This window comes from Arachis ipaensis, chromosome B5, assembly GCF_059453495.1.
Source record: "Arachis ipaensis isolate K30076 ecotype BB chromosome B5, ASM5945349v1, whole genome shotgun sequence".
NCBI lineage: Eukaryota > Viridiplantae > Streptophyta > Magnoliopsida > Fabales > Fabaceae > Arachis > Arachis ipaensis.
Window position 1 is genome coordinate 125865664 of NC_142440.1, and position 11476 is coordinate 125877139.

The window sequence follows — 11476 nt, forward strand, 5'->3', positions numbered from 1 at the left end:
GAAGAACACATGCATGAATTTTTGAAAATTTTAAGAGAATTAAAAAGATGCAATTGACACCAAACTTAAAACTTGATACAAGACTCAAACAGGAAACACAAAATTTTTTTGTTTTTATGATTTTATTAATTTTTTTGTAAGTTTTCGAAAATTAATTTGGAAAAAGAAAATAAAAAGATACAAACTTTTTAATAAGAATTCCAGGAATCATGCAATGTTAGTCTAAAGCTCCGGTCCAAAAATTTAGACATGGCTTAATAGCCAGTCAATCTTTATATGAAAGCTTCGGTCCAAAAGATTAGACATGGCCAATGGCCAGCCAAACTTCAGCAGAGCATTACAGACAACAGCCATATTGATGGGAATCAAAAAGCTCCTGCAATGATAAGTGGAAGCCTTGGTCCAAAAGAATTTAGACATAGCTTGACAGCCAGCCAGGCTTCAACAGATCATGATGAAACTCTAGAAATCATTCTTAAAAATTCTGAAGAACAAAATACAATATATATTTTTTTTTGAATTTTTCGAAAATAAAAAGCTTAAAATTAAAATAAAATTACCTAATCTGAGCAACAAGATGAATCGTCAGTTGTCCAAACTCGAACAATCTCCGACAACGGCGCCAAAAACTTGGTACGCAAAATCATGATTGTTCATTCCCTGGCTACAGCGCCAAAGACTTGGTGTGGAAGAACATGATCTCATCTTTTACACAAATCTACGTAACTAACCAGCAAGTGCACTGGGTCATCCAAGTAATAAACCTTACGTGAGTAAGGGTCGATCCCACGGAGATTGTCGGCTTGAAGCAAGCTATGGTCATCCTTGTAAATCTCAGTCAGACGGATTCAAATGGTTATAAGGTTTTAATAATTAAAATGTAAATAAAACAGAAAATAAAATAGAAATACTTATGTAATTCAATGGTGGAAATTTCGGATAAGCGTCTAGAGATGCTTTGTTGCTTCTGAACTTCTGCTTTCCTACTACCTTCTTCTAACCATGCGTTACCTCCTTCCATGGCAAGCTGTATGATCCTCTCGTATGAAAACAAATCCATATGCACTGTCACCGCACGGTTAATCATCTGTCGGTTCCCGCTAGCATCGAAATAGGACCATTGTCCTTTTGCACACTGCCACTGCGCCCAACATTCGCAAGTTTGAAGCTCGTCACAGCCATCCCTTCCCAGATCCTACTCGGAATACCACAGACAAGGTTTAGACTTTTCGGATCTCAGGAATGCTGCTAATGGTTCTAGCCTATACCACGAAGATACTAATCTCACGGACTCGGTCCGTGTATTAGATATCCAAGAGAGTATACTCCAGCTGTCGTCCAATGACTACGTTGAACATCATGTAGATCGCTTTGTGGTTGTCAGGCACGCGATCTTGGCTAAGCGAGTAACGAAGATTGGGTGATTGTCACGGGTCACCCCTCCATTCTGACTTAACTGAATTAAGAACAAGATTATATCTTGGAGAAGAAGTAGGCGTGAATTAAAGGAAAAACAATAGTACTTGCATTAATTCATGAAGAACAGCAGAGCTCCACACCTTAATCTATGGGGTGTAGAAACTCCACCGTAGAAAATACATAAGTGAAAGGTCTAGGCATGGCCGTGAGGCCAGCCTCCCAAATGATAGTCTATGATCAAAGTGATCAAAAGATAAAAGCGATCAAAGATATAAAATAAATCTCTAAAAGTAGTTTTTATACTAGACTAGTCGCCTAGGGTTACAGAAAATGAGTAACTAAGTGCAGATAGTGCAGAAATCCACTTCCGGGGCCCACTTGGTGTGTGCTTGGGCTGATCATTAAAGCTTTTTCGTGCATAGACTGTTTCTGGAGTTAAACGCCAGCTTTGGTGCCAGTTTGGGCGTTTTACGCCAAGATGTTTTAGACTGACTTTGAATGCCAGTTTGGGCCATCAAATCTCAGGAAAAGTATGAACTATTATATATTTTTGGAAAGCCCAGAATATTCACTTTCCAACGCAATTGAGAGAGCACCAATAGGGCTTCTGTAGCTCTAGAAAATCCACTTTGAGTGCAGGAGGGTCAGAATCCAACAGCATCTGCAGTCCTTTTTCAGCCTCTGAATCAGATTTTTGCTCAAGTCCCTCAATTTCAGTCAGAAAATACCTGAAATCATAGAAAAACACACTAACTCATAGTAAAATCTAGAAATTTGATTTTTGAATAAAAACTAATAAAAATATAATAAAAAGTAACTAAAACATACTAAAAACTATGTAAAAACAATGCCAAAAAGGGTATAAATTATCCGCTCATCAGAATACCACAGACAAGGTTTAGACTTTCTGGATCTCAAGAATGCTGCCAATGATTCTAGCCTATACCACGAAGATTCTAACCTCCGGACTCGATCTGTGGATTAGAAACCCAAGAGATACGCACTCAAGCTATCGCCCAAGGACTACGTTGAGCTCAGATAGAACGGAGTGGTTATCAGGCATGCGCTCATAGGGTAGAGGATACTGATGACTGTCACGGAATATCATATTCTCCATATTGAAGTACGAGTGAGTATCTTAGAATAGAATCATGCGTAATTGAATAGAAAACAGTAGTAATTGCATTAATCCATTGAAACACAGTAGAGCCCCTCACCCCCACCTATGGGGTTTAGAGACTCATGCCATCAAAGGTACAATATAAAATGTAAAAATGTCATAAGTTGCTAAAATGAATCTCTAAAAGTAGTTTTTATATTAAACTTGTAACCTAGGGTTACAGAAAATGAGTAACTAAGTGAAGATAGTGCAGAAATCCACTTCCGGAACCCACTTGATGTGTGCTTGAGCTGAGCATTGAAGCTATTTCGTGCTTAGGCTGTTCTTGGAGTTAAACGCCAGCTTTGGTGCCAGTTTAGGCGTTTAACTCCAATTCTGGTGCCAGTTTGGGCGTTTTACGCCAGAATTTTTAGGCTGACTTTAAACGCTAGTTTGGGCCGTCAAATCTCGAACAAAGTATGGACTATTATATATTGCTGAAAAGCCCATGATGTCTACTTTCCAACGCAATTTAGAGCGTGCCAATTGGGCTTCTGTAGCTCCAAAAAATCTAGTTCGAGTATAGGGAGGTCAGAATCCAACAGCATCTTCAGTCCTTTTTCAGCCTCTAAATCAGATTTTTGCTCATGTCCCTCAATTTCAGTCAGAAAATACCTGAAATCACAAAAAAAATACACAAACTTGTAGTAAATTCTAGAAATATGATTTTTGAATAAAAACTAATAAAAATATAATAAAAAGTAACTAAAACTTACTAAAAACTATGTAAAAACAATGCCAAAAAGGGTATAAATTATCCGATCATCAGACATTTTCTTAACATCCTTCTATACCTTTCCCAAGCATCATAAAGAGATTCACTATCTCTTTGTCTGAAGCCTTGGATGTCCAGCCTCAGCTGGGTCATCTTTCTTGGGGGAAAGTATTGATTAAAAACTTGTCTACTAACTGTTTCCAAGTTTTTAAACTAGCTTTAGGCTGGTTATCCAACCACCTTTTTGTTTGGTCCTTTATAGCAAAAAAAAAGCAGTAATCTGTAGACATCTTGATCTACTCCCTCAGTGTGTATTGTGTCAGCAATCTTTAAGAAATCTGCTAGAAACTCTATAGGTTCTTCCTGAGAAAGTCCAGAATACTGGCAGTTTTGCTGCACTAGAGTAATGAGTTGAGGGTTCACTTCAAAGTTACTTGCTCTGATGTGAGGTATGCTAATACTTCTTCCATAGAAGTCAGCAGTGGGATTCGTATAAGATCTTAGAGTTCTTCTGAACTCTTCATTCCCATTTGGGTTCATGATTAAGAAAGGTAGAGGATGAAGAAGGAAGAATGAAGATAGAAGAGGTAGAAGGAGAAATAAAAGTAGAGAAGATAAACAATAATTAAAATATTTTTTGTTTTTATTTTATTTATTTATTTATTTAGACCGAAATTAAAATCAATTAATTAAAAGGAATTTAATTCGAAAAAGAAGAGAGAATAGTAGAAGAGTTAGTTAGGAAGTTTTGAAAAAGAAGAGAGAGAAGATATACAATTAATTAAAAAGAGAATTGAATCTAAGATTTGAAATTTGAAAAATTAAAATTTGAATTTTGAAATTTGAAAATTGAAATTTTGAAATTTGAATTTTTAAATTTTGAAAAAGATTTAAAATTTGAAAAGATTTAATTTTTAAAATTGAATTTTGAAATTTTGAAATTTTAGTTTTTGAATTTTGAAAGTTGAAATTTTAAATTTCAAATAAGATAAGATAAGAATTTTGAAAAAGATATAATTTTTTATTTTGAAAAGATTTGATTTTTGAAAATTAAAAACTAAGATAAGATAGGATAAAAATTTAAAAATTAAAATCTGAAATTTTAGTTAGAATTTCAAAAATTAATAATAAAATAAAAATAGAAAATATATTTTTTATTTTTGAATTTAATGAGGAAAGAAAAAACAAGTAAAAGATACAAGACTTAAAATTTTTAGATCTAATGCCCCTAATTTTCGAAAAATTTTGGAGGGAAACACAAAGGGGCACCAAACTTAAAAATTTTAAAATCAAAACAAAAAGAAAACACAAGAACACCTTGAAGTTTAACAAGAACACCAAGAACAATACTCAAAAACTCAAAGAACACAAGAACATGTAAAGAACACCAAACTTAAAACTTTTGAACATCAAACATAAAATTTTTGAAAAATTGAAAGAAAAACACAAGAAAATACCAAACTTAAAGATTTGACACAAGAATTAAATAAAGAAAATATTCTTAAAAATTTTTAGAAAGCAAGACTCAAAGAACACGAAAATTTAACCAAGAACAAAATAAAAAGACTCAAACACCAAATTTAAAATTGAAAAAAGATTCAAACAAAAAGGCACTAATTTTAATAGAATTTTAGAAGAAGATCTCAGAATTTTTGGAATTGGAAAGCAGGAACATGCAAGACTCAATACCAAGAACAAAAATTGAACAAAGAAAAGAAAAATATTTTTGAAAAAGATTTTTAATTTTTTCGAAAAATAGAGAAGAAAACAAAAATTAAAAGACTCAAACAAAATCAAAGATCAAACAAAGGAAAGAAATATATTTTTGAAAAAGTTTTTAATAATTTTTGAAAAATAGAGAAGAAGAAAATAAAAATTAAAAGACTCAAATAAAATAAAAATTACATGATCTAGGGAGCAAGACAATTCCGTCAGTTTGTTCAAACTCGAACAATCCCCGACAACGGCGCCAAAAACTTGGTAGCACGAATTCCCACACCTTCATACTGTTGTACCAGCAAGTGCACTGGGTCGTCCAAGTAATACCTGAGTGAGTCAGGATCGATCCCATGAGGATTGTTGGCTTTAAGCAAGCTATGGTTATCCTGCAGGTCTTAGTCAGGCAGATCAGATGGATTTAATGTGTTTTAATATTGTACAAATTACTTTTTATATCAAATATCAAATAGCGTCAGTAATGGGAATAGAGAAAAAAAGTAATTAGAACTCAAAAGTTGTGTAAACTGTGAAAAGAGGGATAGGAATAAGGTAAATGATTAGAGTTGCTTAGTCTTTTATGAATTAATTCTGGTATCACTGTCTTCTCTGCTTGTGAATGACTTCTTCTATGACAGGCTATATGTGATCAACACCATGGGCCATGGTCATTGATCTCCTCTGCTATAGACTGAATGCCATTGGCCGTGGTCATCCAATCTGACGAAGGGTGAAGTGCTTAGCAGCTCATTCTCTTGGCGATCCTACTTAAAACGCCACAGAAAAGGTCAAATCTTCCGGAGCAGAGGATGCTGCTTCTTAGAATTCTAGCCTATACCACAGAGACCCTAATCAACTCGGAAATCGGCTGAACTGGTGTCTCGAGAAGTCCCTAATGAAGTCGTGGATTAGCCGTCTGAGAGATGTATAAACATAGTTGTTGGCTCGTGCTTTCCAGTCACGTATTCAAACGAACCCAAGTAGACGTGGGTGGTTGTCAGGCACGTTCATCTTAATGTGATAAACAGAGCTGATTGTTTGATCATCCTATTCACCACAATAAAGATTGAGTATACATCTTAGAAATAAATCAAACATGGATCGAAAAAGAAATAATAATACTTTTATCAATTCATAGGACTCAACAGGGCTCCTCCCCTCAACATAGGAGATTTAGAAACTCATACTAATGAGAAATACAATGGCGAAATGTGTATGATGATAAAAGTGATGTAAAAGTGTTCGAATAACATAAATTAAATCCCTTAAATACTAAACTAATGACTAGTAAGGGTAAAACAGTCTTTTTGGTGCTAAAATCCACTTCTGTGGCCCACTTGGTGAGTGTTTGGGCTAAGATTTGATGAGATTCACGTGCTATGAGATCTTTGGGGTGTGGAATGCCAGCTAGGGGGTCTTCTCTGGGCGTTTGGACGCTGGGCTCTGCTCCTTGGGCGCTGGACACCAGAAAAGGGGCAGAAAGCTGGCGTTTGACGCCAGTTTTGGGCCTCCTAGTCCGAAATAAAGTATGAACTATTATACATTTCTGGAAAGCTCTGGAAGTCAAATTTTGATAGTCATTGAGAACTCTCTATTTAGACTTTTGTAACTCCAGAAAATCTCTTCCGAGTGCAAGGAGGTCAGATTTGGACAGCATCTGCAATGCTTTCTCTGTCTCTGAATTAGACTTCTGCTCTAGCTCCTTAATTTCAGCCAGAAAATACCTGAATGGTACAAAAACGCAAAAAATCAAAGTAGAATCCAAAAATACAAATTTAACACTAAAACCTGTAAAAAACTTAATAAAAACTAAACAAAACATACTAAAAACTATATGAAAACTATGCCAAAAAGCGTATAAAATATCCGCTCATTAAGAGACTCTTGGATTTCAGTCTGGAGAGTGCAAGAGTGGCACTTAAATTACCACAAATGTTGGGAGAACCACACTCTTACACTAGAAGGGTCAATACCGACCAAAGGCTAGACCAAGTGCTTATGGACATTTGTGTGGAAGGAGCATAATAGAGGAGGGATGCGCAAGGCAGGCCATACCAACTAGGTAGACTTGACCTCAAGCCCGTGACAAGAGGATGGTTGGAATTTATCCAACAATCTATCATTCCAACAAGTAACCGTTCTGAGGTTATCATAGCCCGAGCAATAATGATTCACTGCATTATGCTTGGGAATGAGGTGGAGGTACACGAGGTAATACCTCAAGAGCTGTACAAGGTGGCAGAAAAGCCCTCCACCCAAGCGAGGCTGGCATTCTCACATCTCATCTCACATATGCAATTCAGCTGAAATTGTCATAGAAAAAGACACTCCCATAGAGAAGGACAAGCCCATCAAGAAAAGAAGGATGGAGCATGTTAGAGAGCCTGTGCACGCACCACAGCAAGAGCATGTGTAGTCGCCTCAACAAGAAATCCCTGAGATGCCTCAAGGGATGTATTTTCCTCCCCAAAACTATTGGGACCAACTGAACACCTCTCTGGGAGAACTGAGCTCCAACGTGGATCAACTGAGGTTGGAACACCAAGAGCAATCCACCATCCTTCATAAAATAAGAGAAGATCAAAGAGCCTTAAGGGAAGAACAACTAAGACAAGGGCAAGACATAGAGGAGCTTAAATACTCCATTGGATCCACTAGAGGAAGAAGTAGCCGCCGTCACTAAGGTGGTCACATTCCATTACCCCCTTGCTTATGTTATTGTTATGTATTTTTCTGTTTTCCATTGAATTTCATTGTCTGTTTTCTGTTTCTAGTACATGATCATCTTTTATTTTGTCTTAAACTATGAAATATTCCATATATCTCTCACGTGCTTAAAAGAAAAATTTATTTGAAAAAGAGAAAAGTGAGATACATAATTTCGAGTTATATAATAAGAATAGTCCAATTATTTGATGTGGTGGCCTTGCTTTTACTTTCTGAATGCATGAATTAACAGTGCATATTTGATATTGGAGTAAAATGTGTTGGCTCTTGAGAGAATGATGAAAAAGGAGAAGTATTATTGGTGATCTGAAAAATCTAAAAGTTGATTCTTGAAGTAAGAAAAAGCCGTAAAAAAAAAGAAAGAAAAAAAAGAGAGAGAGAGAAAATAAAACGAAAAAAAAGAAAAGAAAAGAGAAAAAGAAAAAGCCAAAAGGCAAGAGCAAGGATCCAAAGGAGCTACCCCCTAGCTGGCGTTCAACGCCCCAAAGGAGATCCAAAGCTGGCGTTGAACGCCAACCACCCCCTAGTGGGCGTTCAACGCCCAACACAAGCACAAGGCAGCGTGGTTCACCTCCCATTCCTCCAAGTGGAGGCCGAGCTCAGCCCAAGTACTCAACCAAAGTGGGCCCAAAGATGGATTTCACACCTCTAGTCTATTCTATCATATTTTTGTAGTTCTTAGTTATTACATTAGTATATATAGAATAAGGATCACCCTTGTTCAGGACTTTATGCCATATTTTCGAATACATTACTACTTTCTGTAAGCTATGAGTCACTAACCTCCTAAGTTAAGGTTAGGAACTCTGCTGATTCTTATGAATTAATAATATCATTGTTCTATTTCAATCTATGCTTGATTCCATTCTAAGATATATCTTTGTTCTTCATCCTAATGAATTGGGAGTGTAACTTGACCGTCATCCCTATTCTACATGGGTTCTTGCGAGTCCTTGACGGGATAGTACTGAACCACAAGCTTGATTATACATCTCTTAGACGGCTAATCCACAACTTCGTTAAGGACTTGGAGACATCAGTTCAGCCAAGGTACAGGGCGATTAGGGCCTTTGTGGTATAGGCTAGAATCGGGCCGCAGCGTTCTCTGATCCGGAAGAACTGACCTTGTTTGTGGCACTTTGAGTAGGATCACCAAGGGAATGGACTGCAGGAGCTTCACCTCCGTTCAGATTGGATGACCACTGACCTAGCGTTTGATCTGAAGTAGAGGAGACAGTGAGAAAAGTTGATCCAGAAGGAGGAAGCATCTCCGAAGCCTCAACTGTTCTTTTATCATTGATTTCACACCTATCCAGTAATATTTTATTTATTCTGTTCTTATGCATTTTTCTACAATAACTATATTCTCTATCTGCCTGACTAAGATCTACAAGATAGCCACTGCTTGTTCAAACTCACTTGAGGTATTACTTAGACGACCCGGTGCATTTGTCGGTCTATCTGTGCGAATATTACGAAGTCAATTTCGTGCACCAAGTTTTTAGCGCCGTTGTCGGGGATTGTTCGAGTTTGACAAACTACCAGACTATCTTGTTGCTTAGATTAGGTACTTTTTACAGATTTAAGGAGCTATCAAACCATAATTTTATCTTTTAATTGTGTCTTTTGTTTTCTTTTTCAAGAACTTTCTCAAAATCCATCTTTTCTTTGTTTTTTGTTTGGGTCTAGTGTCAGTTCTTAAGTTTGGTGTCCCGTCTGTGTTTATCTTTTCTTTAAAATTTTTGAAAATTTTGTTCTTGAGTGTTCTTTTTGGTATTCAAGTTGTTCTTATTTCTTTTCTTTGTTTGATCTTAAAATTTTTAAGTTTGGTGTCTTTTGGTGTTTTTCTTTCTAATTTTTGAAAAACTAGTGTCTTTGATATAAAAATTTTTGAGTTTGGTGTCTCTTAGTTATTTTTCTCTTTCTTTATTAATTCAAAAAAAATCAAAAAAATATTTCTTTATCTTTCTTTAATTTTCAAAAATCTTATTTCTTTTCTTATCTTGATTTAAAAAAAATTAAGTTTGGATTTTTTTGTTAATAAAGTTAAATTTTAAATTTCAAATCTTATCTTTTTTAAATCTTGTCATATCTTTTTAATTTAAAAACTTTTCTATCTTATCTTCTTTTAAATTTTAATTTCAATTCTTTTTAAATCTTTACTATCTTTTCAAATCTTTTCATATCTTACTTTTCTTTCTTATCTTTCTTGTAAAACTTACCTAACTTACATTCTTTAATTTCTCATCTTATCTTTCTCTTTCAATTTTAAAACTTACCTAACTTACATTCTTTTAAAATCAAAATCTTTTCAATTTGAAATATTTCTTTCTTCTTTTTTCAAAAATCACCTTTCTATTTTCAATTCCTTTTAGTTAATTTGCTTTTAATTTCCATCTTGTTTTTCGAATTCAATAAACAAATAAAATAAAAACAAAAATATTTTAATTCTAGTTTCTCTTTTTATCTTTTAAAATTTGAATTCTTCTACCCCTCTATTCGAATTCTTCTTCTCACTCCTCTACTCTCATTCTTCTTTCTTCTTCACATCTCACTGGGAGTTCTCTATACTTTGACATAGACACTCCTATTCTCTTTCTTTCTTGTTTTTCTTTTTCTTATTTATGATCAGGAACAGAGATAAAGAACCTCTCTTTTTATCCTGACCCTAAACCTGAGAGGACCCTAATGAGGCATTTACAACAAGTTAAAGCACAACACTCCAGAGTAAACCTCACAAAACTTTTCGAACAAGAAGCTGAAAGTACAAACATGGCAGGCAATCCGAATGATGGAAGAGATGCAAGGAAGGTTCTTAGTGACTTTACTGCACCCACTTCTGAGTTCTATGGAAGAAGCATCTCCATACCTACCATTAGAACAAATAACTTTGAGCTTAAGCCTTAGTTAGTCTCTCTAATGCAATAGAATTGCAAATTTCATGGACTTGCACAGGAAGATCCACATCAATTCCTATCTGAATTCTTGCAAATTTGTGATACTGTTAAGACCAATGGAGTGGATCCTGAGGTCTACAGGCTTATGCTTTTTTCTTTTGCTGTTAGATACAGAGCTAGGATATGGTTGGATTCTCAACCCAAAGAAAGCCTAGACTCTTGGGAAAAGTTGGTCAATGCATTCTTGGCCAATTTTTTTCCACTTCAGAAGATGAGCAAACTCAGGGTGGAAGTTTAAACCTTTAGACAAAAAGAGGGTGAATCCCTCTACGAAGCTTGGGAAAGATACAAGCGATTGATCAAGAGATGTCCTCCTGATGTGCTCTCAGAGTGGACTATCCTAGGTATCTTCTATGATGGTCTATCTGAGATGTCCAAGATGTCCTTGGACCATTCTACTGGTGGATCACTCCACTTGAAGAAAACGCTTGAAGAGGCACAGGAACTCATTGAAATGGTTGCAAACAACCAATTCATGTACACTTCTGAGAGAAACCATGTGAACAATGGGGTAGCTCAGAAGAAAGGAGTCTTGGAGGTTGACACTTTGAATGCCATATTGGCTCTGAACAAGATCTTGACCCAGTAGGTCAATATGATCTCTCAGCATTTTCCGGAATACAAGCTGTAGCTAGCAGCATTCAAGACACCTCCTATGAAGAAGATGCTTATGATCCAGATCAACCCATGATGGAGGAGGTGAATTACATGGGAGAACCCTATGGAAACACCTAAAGCTTCTCACGGAGGAATCATCCTAACTTCTCATGGAAGGATTAACAA

General features: G+C 35.8%; 1 non-coding gene across 1 annotated transcript; it reads right to left on the reverse strand.

The window, feature by feature from the left end:
* Positions 1-10910: 10910 nt before the first annotated feature.
* On the reverse strand, positions 10911-11018 carry LOC148565698 (small nucleolar RNA R71). The gene has a single exon (XR_015885198.1). It is a non-coding gene; the product is annotated as a small nucleolar RNA R71 (small nucleolar RNA).
* Positions 11019-11476: the final 458 nt, after the last annotated feature.